A 27,816-nucleotide genomic window follows, 5' to 3' on the forward strand; every position below is an offset into this window, starting at 1 on the left:
TTCGGCAGGCCGAGAAAAATTGCAGAAATAAGCTGACAGCAAAACAGCTGGGTCTGGGGGCTTCCACTCCCCACTCCGGATAGCGGGTCGGCAATCTTTCCCCCCTCCTCCGGGGGTTTCAGCTGAGGCAAATAGCTGCGCCCGGGAGCAGGCGTGCGGGGGCAGGTGCTGGCGGCAAGTTGGCAGCTGACCAGCACTCAACAGTAGCAGAAAAACGGCAGAAAAACAAAACGAAACAAAAAAGCGTCTGGCCCGGTCGGGGGGGAGAACTAAGGCAGGCTCAAAAAGTAAGAAAAATCCAGGCCGGGGAGCTTTAGGAAAGAATAGAAAGCAGATAGCTAAGGAACAAGCGAGGAACGTCCCGTTTCCCAACAGGGAAGTTTTTTTTTTTTTTTTTGAAACAGAAAGAAAGTTTATTGGTAACGCTTACAGAATTACCAAAGGAAACAAAACAACTATGCAACAAAACAACGCAATCAGAAGGTATAACACAGCAGCTTTCAGGAGGGAGAAGTGTTCAGGCTAGCCTGGGCCCAGAGCGGGGGGGCTTCCTCGACACTCGTGGTCTTCCACCCTCCTGAGTTACCTGGTGGCCTAGAGCGGAGGGGCTTCCTCGACACTCGTGGTCTTCCACCCCCTCGAGTTACCCAGTGCCGCGCCCAGTGTCACCGATCCTCCCTCTCCTGAGAGTGCCCGGTAAGATGGGCACGGCTGCGGGGTGGGCAGTTTAGGGAGGGGGGGGGGTAAACACCCATGTATTATAGGACCCCTCCTAGATGACAGGGATGATGGTATCCACAGTGGCAACGGCTGGGGCTGGCGTCTCTCGCTCTTCCCCTCAATCAAAGGGTCAGACGGAGGGAACCGGACGGGGTCACCGAGCAGAGAACCCCAGACAGCGCCCACCGCTCCTCGAAGGCTTCAAGGGAGTCGGTGGACGCCGCCCAGAGGAACTCCGCCCGGATACGTGAGTGTACTGAGGATCGGAAAAGGGCCCCACAATCGCAGGACGTTTCATGGGCCAACCTCCTCTCTCTGGTTTTATAAATGGCTGTTTTAGCCAAAGCTAGGAGGAGGTTGACCAGAAGATCCCGCGACTTTGTGGGGCCACGGATGGGAAGTGTATAGATAAAAAGGTGGGGGGAAAAATGAAGCCAGAAGAGTAATAGAATATTTGTGAGGAGCCGGAAAAGGGGCTGCAACCTGGCACACTCTAAATACACGTGCGCCAGGGTTTCCCTCACATTACAGAAAGGACAAGTGTCCGGAATGGGGGTAAACCGTGTCAAAAACACACCCGTGCTCACAGCTCCGTGAAGGAGCCGCCAACTGATGTCCCCGACGGGCCTTGGGACCAGGGTGGAATACAGGCTGGCCCACCGAGGTTGCTCACCCTCCAAAGGTGGCAGGAGATCCCGCCACTTTGTATCGGGGCGGGACACCAGGGTGTGGGCATGAAGGGTGTGAAGCGTAAGTGTATATAAGTATTTCTGTGGAGCAATTTGAAAGCTAACCGGCTGCAGTTCGTGCAGCCGGCTTGCAGTGAAAGGGTGAGGGATTTGTTGGGATCTAGGGGGTGGGGGCCCGATGGAAAGGTCCGGTGGGCCTGGGGTAAGGGATGGGCGGGGTGTGCCCTCGCACAAGGCTCGGCTAACATAAGCCCGAGCAGCGGGGGTCAAGGCGGCCTTCACCTCCTGAAGTACGCGCTGGGGGGTACGGAGGCTGGAGAGCCCCATGCGCCGAGTGAGCATCAGGGGATCCAGCCAGTCTCTCCGGTCGTAGTCCAGGAGGTCTCCGACCCTCGTAACTTCCGCCAGGACCAACCTCTGGCGCACCGAGCGGGACTCCGCCACCTGCACACGGAGCTGGGGGTTGTGTAGCAGGGGCTCCGTGAGGAGATCTACCCCCACGGTGGCCGCCATGGACCTGGTTGTTAGAAACAATTTCCAGGTCCGGAGGAGGTCCTGGTAGAAGACCGGCAGCCCGGAGAGGTCTCACGGAAAACCCCTCGGAGAAAGATAAAAGAGCTGCCGGTCATATCGAAGCCCTTGGAAACGGCGCAGGAAGGCGTGCGCCAGTATGCTCCATGCCGAACTACTTGCACTATAAAAGAGCCTCTGCAGGGCCTGGAGGCGGAAAACGCGGACCTGAGTGTACAGACACTTCAGGCCCTGCCCTCCTTCCTTCAGGGGTAGATGAAGAACTCCAACAGGGGCCCAGTGCATTCCTGACCAGAAGAACTCTAGAATCAATCTCCGGAGGTGGGTCAGGAAACCCGGGGCCGGGGCCAGGGTGTTGAGCCTGTACCAGAGCGTGGACAGGACTAGTTGGTTAAGCACCAGTGCTCTCCCTCGGAGGGAGAGACATCGGAGTAGCCTCGTCCATCTCCGGATCCGCTCTATCACCCCGCCCTCTAAATTTTGCCAGTTCTCCGGCGGGGAAGGATGCGTGGCGGAAAGGTAAACGCCGAGATAGAGCAGTGGACCCGCACTTCCACCCGCACTTCAGACCATCCGGTGGAGGGAGCTCACCTGCCGCCAGTCCCCCACCGCCAAGCCAGAGCTCTTGACCCAGTTGACTCGGGCGGAGGAGGCTGCCGAATAGATGGCTTGGCATGCCTCCACTCGCGCCAAGTCGCCCGGGTCCTGGACCACGAGGAGTACGTCATCGGCGTACGCCGACAGGACCAGCCGCAGCTCCGGCTCCCGCAGCACCAACCCTGTCATCCTCCTGCGGAGGAGACAGAGGAAAGGCTCGATCGCCAGAGCATACAACTGGCCCGAGAGGGGGCACCCCTGCTGCACTCCTCGCCCGAAGCTGACCGGTTCAGTCAGGGTCCAGTTGAGCCTAACCAAACACTCCGCGGAGGCATACAGCACCTGGAGAAAACTCACAAACTGAGGTCCAAATCCAAATGCCTGCAGAGTGCTCAGGAGGTACCCATGGTCTACTCTATCAAACGCCTTCTCCTGATCAAGAGACAGGAGGGCGAACGATAGACCATCTCTCCGCCCGAGTTCCAAAAGGTCTCGGACTAGAAAGAGGTTGTCGAAAATGCTGCGACCCGGGACAGTATAGGTCTGGTCTGGGTGGACCACGTCCGCCATCACAGACCCTAACCGCAGCGAGATTGCTTTCGCTACGATTTTGTAATCCGTGCTAAGGAGTGAGACGGGACGCCAATTTCGTAGATCGCGGAGGTCCCCCTTCTTCGGCAGCAAAGCGAGCACCGCTCGCCTGCATGACAGAGGGAGGACCCCGCTCTGCAAGGACTCAGCCCAGACGGTGACTAGGTCTGGGCCGAGAATGTCCCAGAACGCGCGGTAAAACTCCACGGTCAGCCCGTCCATGCCCGGAGATTTATTGGTGGGCATGCGACGGAGGGCTTCCGAGAACTCGGCCAGGGTGAGAGGCAGCTCTAGCCGGTCTCGGTCGCCCACGCTGACCGTGGGGAGTTCCTCCCAGAGCACCTCGCAAGCGTCAGGATCGGTCGGGTCCGGGGAGAAAAGGCTTGTGTAGAAGTCACGGGCCCTCCCACACATCTCCTCCGGACCCGTGAGGGGGGTGCTGTCTTCCGCAAGAAGGCAGGTGACGTGTTTCTTGGCCCCCCTCGTTTTCTCCAGGGCATAGAAGAAGCGGGAGCCGCGGTCCATCTCCCGAAGGAGGCGGATGCGGGATCGAACGAAGGCACCTCGGGCCCGGTGGTCCTCAAGGGCCCGGAGCTCCTCCCGCTTCTCCCGGCACGCTCCGCAGAGGGACGGGTCCTCGGGATCGGCGGCCAGGCACCTCTCCATCTCTAAGACCTCCCGTTCCAGCTGCTCTATCGCCGCATTTCGCCGTCGGCTGGTGCCCCGAGTGTAGTCACGGCAGAAGAGCTTGGCACGCACCTTCCCGAGATCCCACCATCGCCACACCGAGGGAAAGGCACGCCACTGCTCTCGCCAGGCCAGCCAAAACTCCCGGAAGGACATCACAAAGCTCTCGTCCTCCAACAGGCTGTTATTAAAGTGCCAATAGGCCGGCCCCGGTCTCTCTGCACGGAGGGAAACCGTTACAGCGACTAAATGATGATCGGAGAATGGGGCCGGCCGAATGGCGGAGGAGTGGGCCTGTGAAAGATGGAAACGGGATAAGTAAATACGGTCCAACTGAGAGTGGTGTGACCGATGGGCCTCCACCCGGACAAAGGTGAACGTGGAGGTGTCATCTGGGTGATGGTCGTGCCAGACGTCCACTAGGGAGTGATGGTCGACTATCCCTTGGAGAATATTTGCAGCGGCCGGACTCGGTTCGGCCCCTGAGCGGTCCCGTTCCTCGAGGGTGGTGTTAAAGTCCCCTCCCAGGACCAGGCACTCATGCGAATCCAGGGTGCCGAGAAAGTCGGACACCTGCTGATAAAATTGTGGCCGCCTGGAGCTCATTTGCGGGGCATAGATGTTAACAAGATTAACCACGAGCCCCTCCATACGGACTCGAAGGTGCAGCACGTGGCCCGGCACAGCCTCATTGACCCCTAGCACCTCAGGCCGTAGGTTGGGGGAGAATAGGGTTGCCACTCCAGCCTGCCAGGTCGCAAAGTGGCTAAAGTATACCCCGTCCCCCCACTCCAGCCGCCACCTGTCCTCGGCGGCCGGGTCTGTATGGGTCTCCTGCAGGAAAACTACAGAGTACCTCCCCTCCCGAAGGTAAGAGAGCACCTGGGACCTGCGGAGAGCCATCCTACAGCCCCTGGTATTCAGGGTCGCAATAATAAGAGGCGTCATACGGAGGGCTGGGGGGGTGGGGGTCTCGTATTGTCGGGGGGGTTCAGGGCTCCCGGCGGGTTGCACAGCAACCCATGACCTATCCCGTGGGTGAGTAGATCGCTTCGGAAGCTGCGGGCTCGCTCGTAGGCCGCAGCACCGCGCTTTCCTTGCCCCCTGCCCTCCTTTATAAGGGCCTTTGTGGCCTGGAGGAGTTGATCAAAGTCCCCCCATAGCCGAAGAGCCAGCTGTGTCCTATCGCGGGCGCCACGGGAGTGCTCTAGGAACTTCCGTAGCGCATGCCGCAGCTCATGGGGGGGTGGGGTTACAATTCCCGAGGTATTCCCTGATGGGCCTCTTAATACAGCCTCGTGGTCCGCTAAGGCAGGTAGACAGGGTGCGGACCACCGACGGGGCGTCTGACAGGCTGGGGTTATTAAATTCATTTCACGCCTTGGGGTGGAGGGGGATGGCAGGGGAAAAATTGCCACTCCTAACGGGTCGCGACTAGAAAGTGCAAAGACTGCCCCCTGGGGGGAGTCTGCAAAAGGCGGAAAGGAAATAACCCCAGGGGCGGCATTAACATTGCAGGAGGAGGGACCTTGGGCAGGGGCAGGGGTGGGGGCAGGGGCAGGGGTAAGGCTCTGGGGTGCAGGAGGCGAGCAGCTAAAGGAAAGTGCCTCCTGAGCAGAGTCAAGGGTTAAGGGGGAAGGGGAGGGGCTCCCAATAATGCTAGGTGCTGGCTCCATGGTGGTTTTAGCGGTCACGGCATCAGGTGGTGGACCGCCTTCTGCAGGGTGCTCACCCGGGAAGGCAAAAAGGGGGAGGGAGCATGGGGAAAGGGAGGCTGGGGTAAGGCTGCCCAGCTCGAGGCCAGCCGGCAGCAAATCATCCCCTCCCTGGGTGACCGGGGTTAAATCTAGGGCCTCAGTCTCCGCATACACGGAGGAGAGGCCAACTCCTGCCACCCCGGGGGCCTCTCCTCTAGGGCCCGCCTCAACGGCCACCTCGGGGTCCGCGGGGGGTTCGGGTAGCGTCCAGGGAGAAGGGGTGTCCTCAGAAGTCTCGGAGGGGAGGGTTTCCCGTGGAGGGGGGATTCTGCCCTCCAATGCCAGTCCGTCTTCCCCTCCTGACACCGGCGGATGGATCTCGCTCGCGGCCGTGGCGGGAGGCTCGATAGCAGTGCCTCCTTTCCTGGTCTTCCGGGGGGCTTCCGCGTCGGGTGGATGCAGCGGAGCTCGAGCCTTCCGCTTGCCTCGCTTCCCCTGGACTAGGGTCCAGCCTCCCATAGCATCATCTGGGGGTTGGTTAGCAGGGGTCGTGTCGGGGGGCGGAGGCGATGGTTTAGGGGTTCGGGGAGGTAGCGGTGGGGCAACATTAGGGGCGGGGGCTTCTCCTTGGGGGGGGCCCTCTCTTACACCCGATAATATCCTTGCCACACCCTCCTCCATGGGCTCTATTGGGTTGGTACTAGCAAGGGTGGAAACCCCTTGCTCGCCCGGGCATTGTAGGGAAGGTATCTCTTGGGCCCGGACGGGAGCAGCGATGGGTCGAGTAGGAGGAGGGTTGGTTTCAGGCACTGGGCAGCCAGGGGCGTCGGCAGCGACGGGGCCGATGTCCTGCCGGGTCTCGGGGATTTCGGGTGCCCCTCCCCCCCGAGCCAAAGGGCAGTCTCTGCGGACATGCCCCGCTGAGCGGCAGAGGTAGCACCGGGCATCTCCGGTAGAATAAAAGACCCGATAGCGGGCTCCCTCGTAGGGGACTAGAAAGGACCCCTCAAGCGCCTCTCCGTCACGCGCCCTTGCTGGTGGTAGAAGCTGCACTTGCCGGCGGAACGAAAAAATGTGACAGAGGGTGGGGTCCTTGCAGCCCAACGGGAGAGGGCTGATGACAGAAACAAGTTTCCCCAGGGTGGAAAGAGCGGGTAACAGGGCAGCATTGGGTAAGAAGGGAGGAACGGAGGTAAGGACGAGGCGAACGCCCAGGTCTTCTGACGGTTCTAGGGGGACAAACACCCCCCCTACCGTCAGGCCCCTCTCCACCGCCTCCTGGGCGGCATCCTCCGAGGCTAAGAAGAAAACGACCTTCCCATACATCTTGGAGGCCGCCACAATAGCCGTGGGTCCTACCACCTTCGCCAACGCCTGCACGTATGTCTCCACGCGGGGCGAGGCGGGCACCAGGAGGCAACGGACGCCGTGCTTCCTGGTCAAGGCGGGGAAAGGGCCTCGGCCGCTGGTGATGGTGGCGGAGGCAGGGGAGGGGCGAGATAACGAGGCGGCAGGCAGCGGGGAGCCCGCTGCCGCCCGGGCATACGTCCTGGGGGCCGGGGGAGGGACAATCGCAAAGCTGGTGGAGGGAAACGCTGGGAGGGGCGCCACGGTTGATGACGAGGCCGCAGCGGTGGGGGCAGCCCCTGCCATGGAGGGCTCAGTGGTTTTAGCGGGGCCCTTTCCCTTCCACCCGCCCTGGCCCTTCTGGCGAACCGGGGGGGGGGTTTCCTAGAATCTGGGGCGGGGGTGGGTGCAGCAGCAGCAGCAATCACCCTGGTGCCTCCTGCTACCGGTGCCCCAGCAGGGGGGGTGGCAAGTACCTTAACAATAGTAGTAGGCGGGGGACCTTGGGGGTTGGGCTGGGGTGGTGGTGGGGAAGGGACAACTAATTTTATTGAAGCAGTCTCGCCCCTCTCGTTCCCCGCCCTTGTGAGCAGGGAGAGACAGGGAGACACCGGAAGGAGGAGGGGGGAGGGGAGAAGGCAGAATAGCCCCTCCTTCCGCTGGCTGCGGACGGGAAGGGAAAAAATGCCGAGGGAGGGGGGCTGGGAGGAGCGGGGGGAACAAAATCGGGGTCCAGTAAAAGGGGCAAGTTGTGGGATAAGCAATCCGGGGGGGGGGTGCAGACCCACACACGTTTGTCCAAAGAGTCTCGGTTGGTCGGTTGTTAGGTCCGGTCCGGAAGGCAAAGTTCAAAGCAAACAGCTGGATCCGAAGGGAGATGGCAGATTGCCAGCAAGGACAGACTGCGGGGGGGCCGTGACAGTTGTAATAATGATGGGGGGGTTGGGGCACCAATGGATCGGGGGTGGGGGTCTCCACGCCACACCCCCTGTGCCGCCACAAACGCAAGTAATCACAGTCAAACTCCCCCCCACGAGAGTATAATTCAGAAAGTTACTCAATCTTACGGCCTCCGTCACGATGATTTATATTATTTCTTCTGTCCGATGAAATCTCCGTCTCCGGCTGTGTTGGCTGTGTTCCAAGTCCTCCGGTATGTTAAGAATGTTATAAGGTCCGGGCTGCTGGCAAAATGGCTGGGTCTGGGGGTTTCCACTCCCCCCTCCGGACAGCAAAATCAGCAATCTTCCCCCCCCTCCTCCTGGGGCTCAGCTGAGGCAAATAGCTGCGCTCGAAAGCAGGCGTGGGGGGGGGGATTGGCCGGCGAAGGACGTAGACGGAAAAAAACACAAAAAATGAAAAGAAAAAACAAAAAAGCGTCTGGCCCGGTCGGGGAGGGGACTAAGGTAGGTGCAAAAAGTAAGAAAAATCCGGGCCAGGGGGCTTTAGGAAAGAACAGAAAGCAGATAGCTGAGGAGCAAGCAAAAGACGTTCCGTTTCCTAACAGGGAAGGTTCCAGAACAATCAGGAACCTTCTGGAGAGAATTAAGACAGGCTGATTAGAACACCTGCAGCCAATCAAGAAGCTGCTAGAATCAATTAAGGTAGGCTAATCAGGGCACCTGTATTTTAAAAAGGAGCTCACTTCAGTTTCTGGTGTGCGTGTGAGGAGCTGGGAGCAAGAGGCACTAGGAGCTGAGAGTGAGAACGTGGACTGTTGGAGGACTGAGGTGTACAAGCATTATCAGACACCAGGAAGGAGGTCCTATGGTGATGATAAAGAAGGTGTTGGGAGAAGGCCATGGGGAAGTAGCCCAGGGAGTTGTAGCTGTCGCACAGCTGTTCCAGGAGGCACTCTAGACAGCTGCATTCCACAGGGCCCTGGGCTGGACCCCGGAGTAGAGGGCAGGCCTGGGTTCCCCACAAATCCTCCCAACTCCTGGTCAGACACAGGAGGAGTTGAGCTAGACTGTGAATTCAGGAAAACGGCCAAGCTGAGGGCTGCCTTGAAGCTCCAAGGCAAGCAAATCTGCCAATAAGCGCAAGACCCACCAAGGTAGAGCAGAAACTTTGTTACAATATTCAGGCCTGTCTGTAAAGGCCTATACTCTAAGAATGTAGGAGTATTCTTATCACTTGGCTAATTATAGAGGTATAAAAGAAAGAATCAAAATCACTGTCTGCCAGTTTAAGAGCCTTCTCTTACTGTGACAGTCTGAGGCCTTGTTCTTAGGCTAAGGCCTTTGGCTAAGAGCAGAGGCAGACATAAGCTGGGAAGTGAAGGCGATCGGGGGAAGTCCCGGACAACTGGAAAAAGGCTAATGTAGTGCCCATCTTTAAAAAAGGGAAGGAGGAGGATCCTGGGAACTACAGGCTAGTCAGCCTCACCTCAATCCCTGGAAAAATCATGGAGCAGGTCCTCAAGGAATCAATTCTAAAGTGCTTAGAGGAGAGGAAAGTGATCAGGAACAGACAGCATAGATTCACCAAGGGCAAGTCATGCCTGACTAATCTAATTGCCTTCTATGACGAGATAACTGGCTCTGTGGATGAGGGGAAAGCAGTGGACGTGTTGTTCCTTGACTTTAGCAAAGCTTTTGATATGGTCTTCCACAGTATTCTTTCCATCAAGTTAAAGAAGTATGGGTTTGATGAATGCACTATAAGGTGGATAGAAAGCTGGCTAGGCTGGGCTCAACGGGTAGTGATCAATGGCTCCATGTCTAGTTGGCAGCCAGTATCAAGTGGAGTGCCCCAAGGGTCGGTCCTGGGGCCGGTTTTGTTCAATATCTTCATAAATGACCTGGAGGATGGTGTGGATTGCACCCTCAGCAAGTTTGCAGATGACACTAAACTGGGAGGAGAGGTAGATACGCTCGAGGGTAGGGATAGGATATAGAGGGCCCTAGACAAATTAGAGGATTGGGCCAAAAGAAATCTGATGAGGTTCAACAAGGACAAGTGCAGAGTCCTGCACTTAAAAGGACGGAAGAATCCCATGCACCGCTACAGACTAGGGACCGAATGGCTAGGCAGCAGTTCTGCAGAAGAGGACCTAGGGGTTACAGTGGACAAGAAGCTTGATATGAGTCAACAGTGTGCCATTGTTTCCAAGAAGGCCAATAGCATTTTGGGATGTATATGTAGGGACATTGCCAGCAGATCGAGGGACGTGATCGTTTCCCTCTATTTGACATTGGTGAGGCCTCATCTGGAGTATTGTGTCCAGTTTTGGGCCCCACACTACAAGAAGGGTGTGGAAATATTGGAAAACATCCAGCGGAGGGCATCAAAAACGATTAGGGGTCTGGAACACATGACTTATGAGGAGAGGCTGAGGGAACTGGGATTGTTTACTCTGAGGAAGAGAAGAATGAGGGGGGATTTGATAGCTGCTTTCAACTACCTGAAATAGGGTTCCAAAGAGGATGGATCTAGACTGTTCTCAGTGGTAGCAGATGACAGAACAAGGAGTAATGGTCTCCAGTTGCAGTGGGAGAGGTTTAGGTTGGATATTAGGAAAAAGTTTTTCACTGGGAGGGTGGTGAAACACAGGAATGCATTACCTAGGGAGGTGGTGGAATCTCCTTCCTTAGAAGTTTTTAAAGTCAGGCTTGACAAAGCCCTGGCTGGGATGATTTAATTGGGGGTTGGTCCTGCTTTGTGCAAGGGGTTGGACTAGATGACCTCCTGAGGTCCCTTCCAACTCTGATATTCTATGATTCTATGAATGGTTACATCCTCACATTCCAACCTAGTCACGTTGAAATAAGGTGCTATTTGGCTGTTAGGAATACAGTCCTATCCTGATAACGCATATCGCCTCCAGAGAAAGGGAAGTGCCTAGAAGATGTAAAAGGAAATTTAGTTTGATAGCATCCTGTCTGGCAAGAACTCACTTATCAATAGTTCGGATGTGAAATCCTCATTTCTTTGTTGTTCTATCACTGTAGTCCCCATTTGCCTATTGCTTGTCTGTATAATCTCTGTCTGGGTCTGTGATTGTTTCTTGTCTGCTGTATAATTAATTTTGCTGGGTGTAAACTAATTACGGTGGTGGGATATCATTGGTTAAATAATCATGTTACAATATGTTAGGATTGGTTAGTTAAAAATTTCAGAAAAATGATTGGTTAAGGTATAGCTAAGCAGAACTCAAGTTTTACTATATAGTCTGCAGTCAATCACGAAGTGTGTGTGTGGGGGGTATGGGGGTGGGGAATTGGAATCATGTTTTGCTAAGGGCAGGAATGGGAACAGGGACACAGGTGTAAGGCTCTGTGGTGTCAGAGCTGGGAAGAGGGACACTAAGGAAGGAAACTGGAATCATGCTTGCTGGAAGTTCACCCCAATAAACATTGAATTGTTTGCACCTTTGGACTTCAGGTATTGTTGCTCTCTGTTCATGCGAGAAGGACCAGGGAAGTAAGTGGGTGAAGGAATAAGCCCCCTAACAGGTAACATTTGAAAACTCATTTTTTGCTGGTCAGTATTGTCCTAATAAAATGTGTGGCAACATTGCATGTGAAATTATAAGATTCCACTGTATAGGGTTAATAAGCTCTGCATAATCTGCATTTAAGTAGTAAACAGAGTCATCAAGCGGGAAGGGGAGACAAAAGAAGCTCAGACAGGTGAGAATAAAACAGTAGAGAACATTCTTCTACACAGATATTTTGTCTCTTGGTACACAGCAGGAAACTTTTTTTTTCAAAAATGAGATCAACTAGAAAAAGGAGGGGCAAACACCTTAAGGGACTCCCACTCCCTCTCCCTCCCTGCCCATCAATTCTCTAAACCTGAAGCAGCAAAGGCTTCTGGGATAATGGTTCTTTACCTAGAGGGTAGGTTAGTAAGACTGCTGAAAGCACATGGTGAGAAACTTTGCTTGAATCTGATATTGTTTGTTAGGCTTGGGACTAGAAGCATTTTAACTTTATTTTTGTCACTAGTTCTGACTTTTATTCCTCATTACTTGTACTCACTTAAAATCTCTCTCTTTGTAGTTAATAAACTTGTTTTATTGCTTTATATAATCCAGTTTGTTTAAATTGAAGTGTTTGGGAAACACTATTTGTGTGCATATCATACCTATTAAAGAAATAACAGACTTTATATAAACTGGTATTGTCCAGGAGAGAGCTGAGCAGTACAGGACATACACTGCTTTGGGGAAATCTACCTCTGGGAGTGTTGGCGTCACCCTGCAATAAACCTGAGGCTGGTAAGAGCCAAGGAGTGGCTGGCCGGCTGCAGCCCACACACACAGAGATAGCTAGTGTAACCGAGTGCCAGGGGTGGACTGTACCGAGAATACCACACCCAGGGCAGACTGCAAGTTTCAATTATTTCATTTTTTTTTTTTTGTGAACTCACTGTCTTGCTGGTTCCTAATCTGTGATAAATTGCTGAAGAATATTTCTGTCCTTCATAGTTGAGGCCTTTCCTTTTACTTCTTTTTCCACCTCATACATCATGAAAAAATTGGAGCATTATTTTTGGCAGTGCATCATGACTGTATACACATCAAGACTCTCCCTCTTGCATCAGAGATGTTCAGTTGCACATGTTCTTGGATCTTTGCATTCAGCAGTGTATTTTGTATGACTTCAGTAGCCAGGTATTTTGTTTCAATATTTTGAAACGAAGTGGTTGGTTCTTCCCCAGAGCAAACCTTGAAACTTTGAAGTATGCATAAGAACACATCCTCATCTTCACTGTCATGTTGCTTAGCTGCCTTTTTTTGACATTGTGATTAAGTTGATCATCCAAACCAACATGGAACATGTCTTTGGTGTCTGCTGTGATTATGGACTCTCAGGTTGCAAGACAAGGTTCATCTGCGGAAGGCTGACTAATGATTGGTGATGCCTACAATTCCACTTCCTTCCTTTCCTATGCCATTAAGCCAGTCTTGGCTTTTATCAGGGTTCACTTGGTTGAGCTTCCCACATGATTTCTTCACAACAAAGTTTCCTCGCTGGAGTTCCTTGAGCACTTTAGCCAGTGGATGATGCATTTCTGTGATGTAGATGGCACCCCACCTTGCATATTTTGTCATATCTCATGAAGAATGGCAGCATACCTTTGAAAGTGTACAGATGCAGCTCCCCATTTCCTTCTGTCTGGATATGGTTGGACATGAGCCGCAGGGCCACCATTTCCATATACTTCCATCAAAACCTGAAACTTACACTATAGGATACCTACCCTAACCCTTCCCAACAGGAAGCTAAAATATTACTTCTAATCACTCATTAATATGAAGCAGCATGAAAAGCTCTCTAAGTGACAGGGATAAAAACTTAAATAATTATAATAATAAATAAAACATGGTGGGCAGGTGATATGCACAATAGGAACCTTTAAATGCATTCTTCCACACTTAGCAACTAATAAATTTTAAATATGACTCAAAGTGCTGAGATTCTTTTCAGATACAAAGCAAAAATCTGTGTATTTGCAGAGCATAACAATTGTCATGGCAACATGTACTGTATTTATGGAGTCAAAAAGAATTTCTCTACCAGGTAGACAAAACTATAGTACATGATAAGTGCAGCAGTCTAGAACAAAAAAAATGTTTCAGTATGTTTCGACCAGTATAGTCGATGACAACATATCATTTTTTAGGACTATTTTTTCCCCCAAGAAATACCAGTTTTCCACTAGAGAGCTTAAATTGTGTCATGAACAACCATTTCAACAAGACACATGGGTAATTCATTGTCAGTTTAATTAGTACTTAAAGTAAACAAACTGTTACTCAGCAGTCAGCTTGGTACTAATTAATTAACTAGCCTGCTAAATGTTGCAATTTCACTTTCAAATTAAAGCATCAGAATATCAAAAAAAAAATCATAGTGATCAGTACATTTTATTTCACAGTGAACTTAACAATTACAAATAAAGTGTCATTTGATTGGTGCAGCCCATTCCTCAAGCTCCCAAATTAACCCTGTAAGCACTTGAAAAGACAAATTTAAGACAATCATAATATATTGTAATGCACACAGATTCTAGCGGAGTAAATTGATATTTAGGCCATTTTAAAATGTCTACCCTGTTATCCCAGTGCTGATATCAGGACTTCAAACACTTTAAGGACCCAAGCCTCCAAACACTCACTACTAAGAGTAGTGCTTACTACTATGAGTAGTCCCACGGAAATCTACTGACCTTTTATTAGAGCTCTACTGTTTGCTCATCTATGAACCACATGTTGAGACGGGGCTTGACCCTACAACACCAACTCACCGTAAGAGAGCCAACCATATGTCACAGATATTAGTTATGTTGCTTAATGCATTACTGGAAGCTGCTCAGGTACTGTGGTGATGAGGAGGTATAAAAACCTGAGTAAAATAGATTAGTAATCAGCACTTACTGACAGCATTAGCAATGGATAACTTCTATCCACAAAAGAGGTACAGACTTGGCGGGGTAGAGCAAGTTTCCCCTCACTGATGTTCCTTAACCCTGCTTTGGAGAGATCAGGTGGTAATTCAGTCTCCATGCCCATTCAGTCTCTATTGAGACTGCCATCAAAGATGCCAAGTGCTATCCATTATGACGATGGGTTTTGTAATGAGAACATTTCCCATTAGTAGCTTCGCTGAACTCACCCTACTCTTCATGTAGGTCACTAAGTGCTAGTTAACAGCTTTCAGGAGCTGCTCGATAAAACTAATGAACAACAGATGAAGGACTTATACCCCACTCCCAGGTTCCCTGAGGAATTCATGTCCCCCCCCATTCTTTTTTTGCATAAAATTGGGGGTTAAGGATTAGAGGACATCAGACAGAAAACCAACACACAAGCTATAAATCCTGTCAGCAATATCCTCCAAGTATCAATGGTACATTTTGAAAATAATGTAGAACAGTTGCCTTCTTTGTTTATGGAAGGTATTTATGTAATGTCTGCATAATACTTGGGGGCTGTTACCCTTTCATTGTCTTGAAGATGAGGGTATTATGCAGTAGGGATAGTGAGTTAATGAATAGTTACTACCAATTTAGGGCTTGCTCCTTATTCATGGCCTAGGCCCGAATTCACCAAGGGACTTTGGCATTGGGATGCTTAACTTTTAGGCGCCTAGAAAAATCACAGGACCAATACTGAAATCCACAAAGTCTGTATTAGGTGCCCAGGATCCCTATACAATGTATGAGGGGAGATACGTTCCTAAAATGGGATCCACAAAAGCCAGCACACAAGTTGGGGAGCTGCCTAAGTTATCCAATGCGGGTATGTCTACATAACAACTAGACACATGCAGCTGGCACATGCCAGGCAACTCAGGCTCACAGGGCTCAGGCTGTGGGGCTGTTTCACTGCCATCTAGACTTCCGGGCTTTGGCTGCACTAATGCCTGCAGGGGCAGCTCAGTGCTGGGAGTGGCTAGCAGTGGCAGCCCAGCAGTGCAGCCCAGCATGTACACTCCGCATGATTCAGCCTTCAGGTTGGTACAGAGGGGGCAGCAATCGAAGCTGAGCTCCTGTACTCTCAGGGGTGGGGGGAGCAGGGTGGCCAAGGAGAAGGCGACCAGGTGCTCTTTAGTGCAGAGCCAGCCACACCACTGCTGCTAGCATCAGCAGCCAGAGCCTGGATTCTATTATGGGTATGTCAATACTGCACAGTTAGTGGGACTCAAGTCATCTGACCCTGGGTTAGAGAACCCAGGGCTTGAGCAACTGCACCGATTTTAAAACCTACATTAAAATTTTTCTAACCCAGGCTCTGCTGTCCACACTGCAGCTCATAGACCTGAAATAAACCATACTCCAGATTCCCGAAACACCCTCCCAAAATGTGGCCTGTCTATCCCTTTGACCATGGTGTACTTTGGGAAAACTTGACAGTCCACCCTGCACATTACAGGAAGTTTGAACAGCCTGCCAACACAGCCTGCCAAGGATTCGTTTTGGTCTGTGCATTCCCAGCAATCAAAGCCAGTAACATGGAGGAGGAGACTTCTGAAGATTTTCTCTTGCTTGTGCTTTCACTTCTACATCAGAAAATGGGCACAGCTTCTGTGAGACTCTCGTGGACATTTCAGCAGCATTTTTTGACCCACCAAAGGCGCCTGATAGAGTTTGTGATGGATCAGGAGGAGAAGGACACGGATATGGCAGACTCACACTGGCTGAAGCTGGTCATGTCACTCGGTACAGCTACTGAGGCTCCCTGCATAGACTGGCACTTCTGGAGCAGGTCCACGAGCACAGACGGGTGGGATCACATCATCAGGCAGACCTAGGATGACCAGCAGTGGGTCCAGAACTTTTGCATGAAGAAAGCTACATTGCTGGAACTTGGTGAATTGCTTGCCCAACCCTCCTTGTCCAGAAGCATATTGCTGTAACCATCTGAAAGCTGGCTACCCCAGGCTGCTACAGGTCTGTTGACAACCACTTTGGTGTTGGAAAGTCATCTGTAGCTGAGGTTTCTGATGTAAACTGCAAAGGATACTACTCCATTGCTGTGCAGGATCTAGTGGATCACAGAGCATGATTTATGAATGTCTACATGGATATCACTGGGAAAGTTCATGATGACAGAGTTTTTTTTTGGCCAACCAGGAGTCTACATTCATGGACAGGCTAGGACACTAGTCACATCAAATGACATTGGCATAAGAGGAGTTACTATCCTCATTCTCTTTTCCGTTCCTTTCCCATTTGCTGTGCACTTAGTGCTGGAGGAAGGGAGTAGAGGCATCCATGGGGATGGGGTCAGTATGGAGAACTACATGGGGCAAAGTTGTGCTGCCCAGCGACTCATGGAGCCCAATTGCATGACCCAACCAGCCATGAAGTTTTTTTCAAAGCTGTTTCTAGGCTTCGTCACAGGGTACCATTCAGGGGATTCAGGCTGTGGCATGGGTGATGCAGCAGGAACCGGCACACTTGCAGCCATTAGTGGCATCAGCCATGCAAACAGTTCTTTCTGCTGAGCTCTGGCCTCCTCCCTTAGCAGCTGTTTCTGTTCCAGGCACCATGAAGCAAGTGCCTGCTCCTGCACAGAAACCTTGTCCTCAAGCTGTGAGGTGCAGCTAGGCTCAGACTTTGTTCTTGCCTCTCAGCATGCCTTTTCTCCAGCTGCTGAGTCCCTTGTGGGCTCTGGCATGACTGCATCTCTTGCACCATCTCTGGCAGGATGTGTCCCTTATTGAGTATACAGACAGAAGCATTTTTGTAACAATGTTGGGAGAAATAGTGCTCTAGTATAGTACAGTCCTAAAATATGCCTCACAGATTAAATAAGAAGGGCAAAGAATCAGACCCTCAAATGGTGTATACTGGCATGGCTTCACTGACTTCATTTACATCCACTCACTTCCATGCAGCTGTGCCAATTTACACCAGCTGAATATCTGGCCCAGAGAGGCATTCAAGGGTTTAGCTGTCACAGCACAGTTATACTCACTCCTTCTAATGGGTTTTATTACTGGATGGGAAAGGAAGAGGAAATAAGATCTGGAGCAAGGAAATGGAATTGAAAATGCATCACATAATCTATAAGTGCAAAGAGTGCATCTGAGAGAGCAATTCAGCTTACCACATTTATTACCTTCGTATTTCCCAGGCCGATCTTCCATATCAGATGCGACCATTTCTGAAGTGTGGGAAGCTGGTGATAGAATTGCTGGAAGGGAACTCAAATTGAGCAGTTTAGGAGTAGTGCTCAATTTTACAGTCACCTTACTTCTACTCATATCTCTTTTTACATAAAGCACAGGTAGCACAGGGTGCATTTTTCTTGCTAGGAGAAATAAAATCCCAATCGTCGGAGGTGTAATACCTCACCCACCTTGTCTCTCTAATATCCTGGGACTAACACGGCTATAGGGAGCTTCACACAGTCACCTGAGATAACCTTCCTGACTTCACGCTAGACAGAACCCTCCAGGAAATTCCCTCTGGTCTTTTGCTGAGGAGCAGTGCTGTTGCTTCTATTTGCTCCCTGTCTTGAGCTCTTTTTAATGCCAGTGCTAATGATGGGCTAGATCTTTATCTGGTGTGAATTGACATAGCTCCACTGTAATCAATGGAACTACATGATTTCCAGCAACTGAAGATCCGGCTCGATATCTTCATAAGTATGGGATGAGAGGAGAAAAGAGGTGGATTAAAATCTTCTCAACAGGAGTATAAATAGAATGGTCTCATCAAATGCATGCACTCCTGAGATGAAAAGTGGCATAACTGGCCGGAATTATGCTTGCTTCAAACTCCGCATGATTCATTATAAAGCAGATACAGGGAACTTGCCTCATTTTTTCTAAGTCACAAAATAATTTTCATATTCTATGAATACATCTTATTTTGAAAATGATAAACAGTAATTTAAACGTTTCAACTAAACAATGGACTTAAATACCATGGGGGGAAAATGTGCAGCAGCGATGCAGTGAATAAGCAGATTGCCGTGCGTGCTATGGTCACGCTGATATCTGTGTTGGCTGGCTGAATGCCCCTTGGTGGAGGAAAATTTGCTGGTGATTTGTGTCACCACAGTTCCCATCCAGACAAACTCCCCACTGCCCAGAGTCATGCTCAGGGTTTACATCAGCTGTAGTGTAGTAGCCTGAGTATATAATAGGCACAAGAGAGGGCTGTGATGTACATCGAAGGAAATTAACTGTGATCTTTGTAAAAGCACACATGCAAGTTTCTCTTTCATAAAGACATCAAATTTCTTCCTGTGAAAAATGTTATGAGTGTATCCAGAAACCATCGTGAATGTTTTTACCAGGTCACAAAGGTATAAGAAAAACTTCATATTTTCTCCAAAATGGTTGTTACAGTCTAGTTTGAAAATACATTTTGAAAACAATAATAATAACAATTAATAATTAATTAATAATAGTTATAATAATACATTACACCCAGAAGATATATTAAATCCCTCTCAGAATTGAAAGCTGATTAACAAGATTAATTGTTAGAATTGCACAAATCCATTATGGTGAACCATCTCCAAATTTTCTTTGATATTCATTATGTCTCCTAAACTAACATGAAAATAGTAGGACATATTTTGTGGCAGATTGCAACTTTCGTTGGACTTCAAGCCAAATGCATGTTTAGAGGCAGAAATGTTAAGATAAAGCTTTCATCTAATGTGATTGCCTTGTGGGGGTGAATAGGAAATATCTTATTCAGGGAAGAAAGAAAAACAGATTGGTGCTATGGGAGATCTGAAGGGATAACAATGATCTCTGTGAGAAGGAAATAACTCACAGGCAGCCAAATTTGTTTTTTGTTAAAATATCATTAGAGAGAAAATCAATATGATACAATCCATGGATGAAGTGAGTTTGGACTAGGGTGTGGGATTCCAAGGAAATCAAAAAGTGACAGCTGAGAGGACCAATGAAAACCTGAGAGATATGGGCAGAGTTCATCAGATAGTTTCCTTAAAGATGGTTTGAATGAAATAAGGGCCAAATCAAGCAACTGGATGTGCATGCATGAACCTCCATTGACTTCAGTGGGAGTCTCAGGGTAGGTCTACACAGCAGTTAAACAACCATGACTGGCCCATGTCAGCTGATTCCGGCTCATGGGGTTTGTGCTATTGGGCTGTAAAACTGGTGTAAAAATTCAGGCTAGCCCGAGCTCTGGGACCCTGTGTCAGGGGAGATTCTCAGAGCCCAGAGTCCAGCCTGTGCTGGAACATCTACACCACAATTTCCTGAGCCAGAGCCAGCTGACATGAGCCAACCATGAGTGTTTAATTGCTGTGTACACATACTCTATGAGAGCACAGATAAAGTTGAAGGATGTTCAAGGAGAGCTGTTCCTAACTCTGGCTGCAATCCAGCAAATAAATGTGTTTTTTTTTTCTTTAGGCCCTGATCCTGCAAAGAATGTGCATGTGCATAACTTTAAACAAGTGAGTAGTATTTCAAGAGGGATTTAGGTATTTAGGAATCTAAATCCCATTGATTGTCGATGGGATCTAGACTTTAAGTATCTATGCAGCTGAATAGATGTTTGGACTCGCAGGATCCCAAAGCCCAGGCTCCAGCCTGAGCCAGAACTTCTACACTGCAATTTTATAGCCTTGCAACTTGAGTCCAAGTCAGCTGTTGTGGGTCAGCCATGGGTGTTTTATTGCACTGTAGATATACCTTAAGTCCCTTTTGAAAATGAGATTTAGGCTCCTAAATCAGTTAGATGTCATGACGCTGAGCACAGCAACACATAAATACCTTTAATAATCTGGACCTAAGTGTTTTCCTGGGTCAGAGTATTAGGGAATGTCACTTAAACCACCACAGAAGCACAGCTGCAGTGCTGTACCTACGCCGCTGCAGCATTTCAGTGTAGACACTACCTATGCCAATGGGAGGGGTTCTCCCGTCCGTGTAGGTAATCCACCTCCCCAGGGGGTGGCAGCTACATCGATGGAACATTCTTCTGTTGACCTAGTGCTGTCTACACTGGGGGGTTAGGCCGGCATATCTGCGTTTCTCAGCAGTGTGGATTTTTCATATCCCTCAGAGACACAGCTATGCCAGTGTAAGTTCCCAGCTTACACCAGCCCCCTGATAGCTGTGCAAAAGGCAGCTGCCCCAATCACCTTTGGAGCACTATAATTGAGGAAGGTGGAAAGGCCCAGATCCACAAAGGCAGGTAAAGCCAAGATTTAAGCACCACTGTGATATATAACACCTCCTGAAGGCTGCTGCCTAACCATGTGTAGATACTTCCAATTTTTGCTATAAAAGATCCCTAGCTATCTATGTTTCTGCCTCCGGGTTTGTGCAGTGTGACCTCAGTCTAGGAGCCCTCTTGCCTATCTCACATGTAAGCCCTAGTGTAATCCACAAGTTGGGAGAAGATAGAGTCTCCTTCTCCTATTTTACCCAAAAGACCTGATCTGATAGTCATGCTCAGAGGCTGCCTAACTCTGCACAAATCAACCAGGATGAAGAGGCACTGAGTTCTCTTATAACGTTCAGTCCAGTGTTTAGGACATTCTTCCAGACTGTGAGAGATCCAACTTTAGTTCCCCCAGTGACGTTATTGACATGAACTGTGACCTTATAGATCAGGGTCAGCAACCTATGGCCCGTGTGCAAAAGACAGCACGCGAGCCAATTTTTAATGGCACGCTGCTGTCTTCTGGGCCCCGGCAGACAGCAGCGTGCCATTAAAATTCCTGCCTGGCCCGGCCCGCTCTTTTCTGCCCACCGCTCTCTCCTTGCAGGGCAGGTAAGCTTCCCCCTCCCCCCGCCTCTTCCCCCAGTGTGCCAGGTTCCTGCCCCTCCTTCTCTCCCTCCCTGAGGCCGATCAGCTGACGGCCCTTGCTACGGAGGGGAGAGGGAAGAGCAGAACCACAGCGCGCTCTCTGCTCCGGGGACCTTGGGGAGGGGGGTGGAATCATGGCATATCCCCTCCAGCCCCCTGCCGTGAGCTGCTCAGGGCAGGGGAATGGCAGCACCCCCACGATCCCAGCCCACACTCCCAGCCCTCTGCCCTGACCCCTGCACCCCCTCACACATCCCCAGCCCTCTGCCCTGACCCTGAACCCCCCCACACCCTCCATCCCTCTGCCCTGACCCATGCACCCCCCTACACACCCCCAGCCCTCTGCTCTGACCCCTGCACCCCCCACCCCCCTGCACCCTGACTCCACCACCTCCCCCCACATACTCAGCCCCCTGCCCTGACTCCTGCACCCTCCTCACAGACACCCAGCCCCGTGCCCTGAGCACCAAATGGAAGCTCCTGCACACACACACCCCACATTCCCACCTGCATCCCTCACACCAAATGGGAGCTGCCCAGGTAAGCGCTCTACACCCAAACCTCCTGCCCCAACCCTGAGCCCCCTCCCTCATTCTAGCTCCTGGCCAGGCCCTGCATCCCAACCTGCTTCTTCACCCCCAGCCTGGTCTCAGCACACTCCAACCCTCATCTCAGTGCAGAGAGCAGCAGAGAATGGCTAGAACCAGGGAGAAGACAGGTACCTACTTCAGGTGGACAGGACCGGGACCCCAGACCAGCAGCGGGCTGAGCGGGGCCGGCAGCTGGGACCCTGGCTGGCAGGATCTGGCAGACGGAACCCCAGACAGGCAGCGGACTGAGAGGCAGCGGGCTGAGCTGCTCAGCCCAGTGCTGGTCTGGGGTGCCGGCGGCTGGCCCCGCTCAGCCCACTGCTGGTCTGGGGTTCTGGCTGCCAGCCCCTTGCCAGCCGGGGTCCCGGCCGCAGGCCCCGCTCAGCCTGCTGCCGGCCTAGGTGAACGGAACCCCAGGCCGGCAATGGGCTGAGTGGGACAGCGGTGTAAGATCAGCATTTTAATTTAATTTTAAATTAAGCTTCTTAAAAATTTTGAAAACCTTGTTTACATACGACAATAGTTTAGTTATATAATATATAGACTTATAGAGCGAGACCGTCTAAAAAACGTTAAAATGTATTATTGGCACACAAAACCTTAAATTAAAGTGAATAAATGAAGACTCGGCACACCACTTCTAAAAGGTTGCTGACCTCTGGTATAGATCATTGTTGCAACCAAGGCCCTATAGTTGCACCAAATCTTGTACAAAGAAGGTCAAGAAAGGTGTCTATAGAAAGGTTGTAATTTGCTGGTTATGATTATGCTGTCTGCGTGTATCATTTTTGTATCTGAAGTTATGAATATTGGCTGTGTACTTGTATCTCAATATGTTTGATTCTAAGTAGCCTCAGTGAAGCATCTGGTCAGCTTCTTGAGAAAGGACTATTTTCAGTAAGTGCCCAAACAAGAAACACCTAACTGACAATGAACTTTGGGAGATGCCAATCCACATCTGAGCTTTCCTGGGAATGTTCAAATTAACATGTAAACAATGGCGTTGGCCTGCAAAAAGCTGAATCATTCATGAACATGTGACTTGCCCAGGTGGCTACAAACTCTATCTTGTTGCTGTGATTTTGCACAGGAGAACAACGGGGTTTCCACCCACAGGAGCAAGAATATAAAAGGTCCTGGAAACCCCTCCATTTTGTCTTCAGCTGGCTCAAGACATGGCCTTTTCACCCCCAAGAGATGCCTGGAAGAAACTGGAACAAAGGACAGTAACTACAGGGCTGTGTGTGATTGCTGGATCCAGACTAGGAAGGAGTCCAGTTTATGAAAGAAGCTTATTGGAACATCTCTAAGGGTGAGATTTACCTGTCTGCAGTTTCTTAATGTATTAGGCTTAGACTTGCGTGTTTTGTTTCATTTTGCTTGGTAACTTATTTTGTTCTGTCTGTTATTACTTGGAACCACTTAAATCCTACTTTTTATCCTTTCTCTGGAGCATCTGATATTCACCAGTGTCAGAGATAGGATATTAGACTAGAGGATACAGACATGTTAGTCTGTATCTGCAAAAAGAAAAGGAGTACTTGTGGCACCTTAGAGACTAACAAATTTATTTGAGCATAAGCTTTTGTGAGCTCACTTCATCTGATGCATTCAGTGGATGTTACAATAAAAGGAAATTTGGCCACAGATATTTCACAGCCTGATCTGAAGAGTATTGAAGTCAGTTAAAAGAATCTCACAATGGAAAGCATGGACCTTATAGGGGAATCAGAGTACTTCTGTATGCACAGCTGGAAGGAAAGAAATAATATTTTGAAAGAACATATCGACAAATAAATAAGGTTGGAGCACAGTTTCAAAAATCAAATATAGGGATGGGAAAAATATCTTTTTACCAATAGACAGGAGGATTACATAATACAATTGTATTCAATAAAATACAATACAAGAGAATCCATTGGTAGATTGCATTCACACATAATAAAATTAAACACAGCATTTGGAAAAGTTAAAGATTGACGCCTCCTAATTTACACAAATACATATTGTCAGTTCTTGCCCTCCTTTTTCATAAACAATTTCTGAAAACAAAAAAAAAGCCATTTTGTAAAGTGATAAAACATTGTGGTCCTTACTGTAAATTGTCTTCCAACAGTAGGTTATATCCAGCATTAATAATTAGTAGTATTTGTATTGATTTACTAGATCTATCAGGGCACGGATATCCCCAACAGAAAAATCAGAGGCAGCTGTTTTGTAGATACATATCTGAGTGCCAAATATACTCATACTTGTATATTTATTTATAATGGTTTTATAAAGTACACCTGTCCAAAGTACAAGACACATGTAAAACACAATGTGAAATACAATCCCCATGTGGTGCTTCTGTAGCTTAAAAAAAAACCTAACAAACTAGGCCCCAGTGTTGCAAACAGTCATGCATGTGCTTAACCTGATCGGACTACTTGTATGTAAAATCTGGTACAAGTGTAATTTTCAGAGCTGGGGCCTAACACTGAACAAGAGAAAACAACCTGGAAGATAAAGTAAATAAGCCAAAAAACTAGAAGCTTAACTGGCCAGAAAACACAACTTGATAAAAAGTAGTAAAAGAGGGTGGGAACTTCTAGAATAGTGAACACTTTGTATCATATTCAAATATTCATTACTGAAGTGAAATTTTCATGATGGAGACAGGAAAATAAAGATAACCTGCTAATAGAGGTAGCAGAAAGTAGGCTGTGGGTACAGTGGACATAGTGTTCTGAACACACCTATGTAGCTGAAGATCTCTGGATTTTTCATTACAGGGCTTTTTACACCTTTCTCTGGACCATCTGATATTGACCAGTGTCAGAAATAGGATATTAGACTAGAGGGAACATTGACTTGATCAGCTATGCCAATCCTGTATTACCAAGAGCATGGAAGATCCAGGAGACTAGTACATGCAGTTTCATACTTGCAGAATCCCATATAATTTCCTCAAAGGTCTCATGGTGGAGCCACATTTTAATAATATCTTCTCGCTTTGAGAAGTGGTAAGTGAAATGCACTGATAATCACGTTGTCCTCCAATATTGGCCCCACTTCTATATACCACCATTGTACTTCACGTTGGATGATTATTTGTTATTTCAACTCATTCTTGAAAAGTATATAATATTTTATCAGACTACTTTTTCAAATGACAGTGTTCAAAAATGCATGCAAACCAGACAAAGCGCACACCAGATGGTCTGGAACATTAAAGATTTAGATACACTACAAGTTTGAACTGTTCATAAATAGAAGAAAACACAGGGACAACTGCCAAAGATGCCAAGTATCAGAGGGGTAGCCATGTTAGTCTGAATACACAAAAACAACAAGGAGTGCCTAAATAAATCTGTTAGTCTTTAAGGTGCCACCGGTCTCCTCATTGTTTTTGCCAAAGATGGAAAATGTAGTTAGTTTCTACCATCATTTGTGATTTTTTTTTTTTGGTGGTGATTTGATTGATAGAGGGAACATGTGGAGAGGAGAACATGGATCAGTGAATGTGAAGAGAAGTCTACTTTGCAAGATATAATTGAAATCTATCATATTGTAGTCTCCTCACTTAAGCATGGGATTTTGAAGTAGTCTGTTTTCCTGAGCTTACCTGACAACCTCAAATATCTCTTGCTTTCTATATATCGATTTTCCAGTGGAATTGTCATTTCAATTGATAAATTCATGAGACATGGAGTAAAGATGTACTCCTTGTTTATCTAAAGCGACTCCATTTTGACCATCAGTCTCCTCCATGCAGAGACAAGTATTATGGAAATGAAGGAGGAAATAGTCTTAAAAAGAGAGAAAATAGGCAAGGAAGGAATGACACGTAAAAAGTAAATTAACAGAAATGGAGAAGAAGGTAATGCATTTTTTTAAAATTCTTTTTAGTATTTTGGATTTATTTAAATCAGAGCTGTTGAGTTTTTATTTTCTTTAATTGCCTTCTTTGTAGTGTGCTTGGTGGCTCATGGGAAAGGAAATGGATATTGCATACTACTTATGTAGTGCTATATGTGTGATATATAAAGAGAAAGATCCAGCTTAAAGGACATAGTCTATGTAGGTAAAAATGATGCATGTAAAATTAGTTATTATAATAAAAGAAGATAGAAGGACATTGAAGGGGAGTTCAACATAGGAAGGCTTTGCAGATTAGGTGAATTTTACAGAGTAACTTGAAGGGCATATGAGGGTATTTATCTTATGGGAGGCTATTCCACACATAGGGGATGGCATGGAAAAGACAGAAGAGAAAAAAAAAAACAGTTCCCTTCACCCATAGACTTCTATTTCAAATTCATTTCAGGTCAAGAGTAACAGTTCAGGGATTTATGTTGATAGTCACAGTCTGGCTTCCAATCTGGAAACTGAACCCTCTTGTCAAGGTTCCTTCCCCAGTCTGAACTCTAGGGTACAGATGTGGGGACCTGCATGAAAACCTCCAAAGCTTATTTTTACCAGCTTAGGTTAAAACTTCTCCAAGGTACAAACTATTTTACCTTTTGCCCTTGGACTTTCGCTGCCACCAGCAAACGTCTAACCGGTATTATTATTAGGAAAAAGTCCGTTTGGAAACTTCTTTCCTGCCCCCAAATCCTCCCAAATGTTACCCCCCACACACTTTCTGGGGAAGGTTTGGTAAAAATGCTCACCATTTTGCAGAGGTGAAAACAGACCCAAACCCTTGGATCTTAAGAACAATGAAAAAGCATTCAGTTTCTTAAAAGAAGAATTTTAATAGAAGAAAAAGTAAAAAGAATCACCTCTGTAAAATCAGGATGGTAAATACCTTACAGGGTAATTAGATTCAAAACATAGAGAACCCTCTAGGCAAAACCTTAAGTTACAAAAAGACACAAAAAGCAGGAATACCCATTCCATTCAGCACAGCTTATTTTCTCAGCCATTCAAAGAAATCAGAATCTAACGCATATCTAGCTAGATTACTTACTAAATTCTAAGACTCCATTCCTGTTCTGTCCCCAGCAAAAGCATCACATAGACAGACAGAGAGAGGCTTTTTTTCTCTCCCTCCTCCCAGCTTTTGAAAGTATCTTGTCTCCTCATTGGTTATTTTGGTCAGGTGCCAGCGAGGTTATCCTAGCTTCTTAACCCTTTACAGGTGAAAGGGTTTTTCCTCTGGCTAGGAGGGATTTTAAAGGTGTTTACCCTTCCCTTTATATTTATGACACCTCTCCTTTGTCCCCCCATTAGATATCTTCCTGAAGAAAGACAGCCTTTGGAATACTACTGTGAATGTTTCTGTTTACATAAAGCAACCTCACCAAGAATAGAGCTCATATTATAGTACTGTCGAAACAATGCACACAATTAAAGTTCTTGTATTTTTATTTTAGATACTGCAACAAGGTGTTTGGTGCACAGTAATTGACTGGCTGGCTAAATAATCCCTTCTAAACTGGAACCAAACTGTCAGGCTTCCTGGAAGCTTTCGCAGAGAATTAAATGCACATGGTGATTACTTCTATATTTTGTCCCACACCCATGAAAGCTGGTCTTCCATGGCAGTGTCAGGGCCCAATGGTACAATAATTTAAAGGATCTTGTAATCCTGTTCTCTCTGTTCAGTCAATGGGGCCAGGTGCTCAGCTGGCTGCAAACTGGTAAAGTTCTATTAAAGTCTGTGGAATGTTACTACTTACAGAGGATCTGAATAAACAAGTCCCCAGTCTTAAGTGTTATCATTTTTTCATCTTTTATATCTACTGAAAAATTCACACAAAACAATTAATCTATTTTTTTAGGTTTAATGTCAAAATGTTCTATGGAATTACTTAGTATATAGAGTTTTACAGTTGTTGGGTTTTTTTTTTAAATGACTTCCCTGTATATGGGGTGTTGTTTGCTTGTTTGGGCACGGTTGTTTGGGGTTTGTTTTAATTGGGTAGATCCTCCCTCCAACCTAGAAATCAGGCAATTGATTGTGTACTAGGGAGGTCTGCAGGGGGCTGGCTTTCTCCCTCAGGGATACTGTATCTCATATAAAAGAAAAGGAGTACTTGTGGCACCTTAGAGTCTAACCAATTTATTTGAGCATAAGCTTTCGTGAGCTACAGCTCACTTCATCAGATGCATACT

The 27,816-nt window shown here is 48.3% G+C and overlaps 1 long non-coding RNA gene across 2 annotated transcripts; it reads left to right on the forward strand.

Moving 5' to 3' along the window:
• The first annotated feature begins 167 nt into the window (after positions 1 to 167).
• Positions 168 to 27,379, forward strand: LOC140905145 (uncharacterized). 2 transcript variants are annotated; one of them, XR_012156769.1, is made up of 5 exons: positions 168 to 696; positions 19,720 to 19,763; positions 22,805 to 23,026; positions 25,472 to 25,576; positions 27,075 to 27,379. It is a non-coding gene; the product is annotated as an uncharacterized lncRNA (long non-coding RNA). The 2 variants fall into 2 exon arrangements; XR_012156770.1 differs by lacking the exon at positions 25,472 to 25,576.
• Positions 27,380 to 27,816: the final 437 nt, after the last annotated feature.

Source organism: Lepidochelys kempii, chromosome 1 (assembly GCF_965140265.1).
Source record: "Lepidochelys kempii isolate rLepKem1 chromosome 1, rLepKem1.hap2, whole genome shotgun sequence".
NCBI classification, from domain to species: domain Eukaryota; kingdom Metazoa; phylum Chordata; order Testudines; family Cheloniidae; genus Lepidochelys; species Lepidochelys kempii.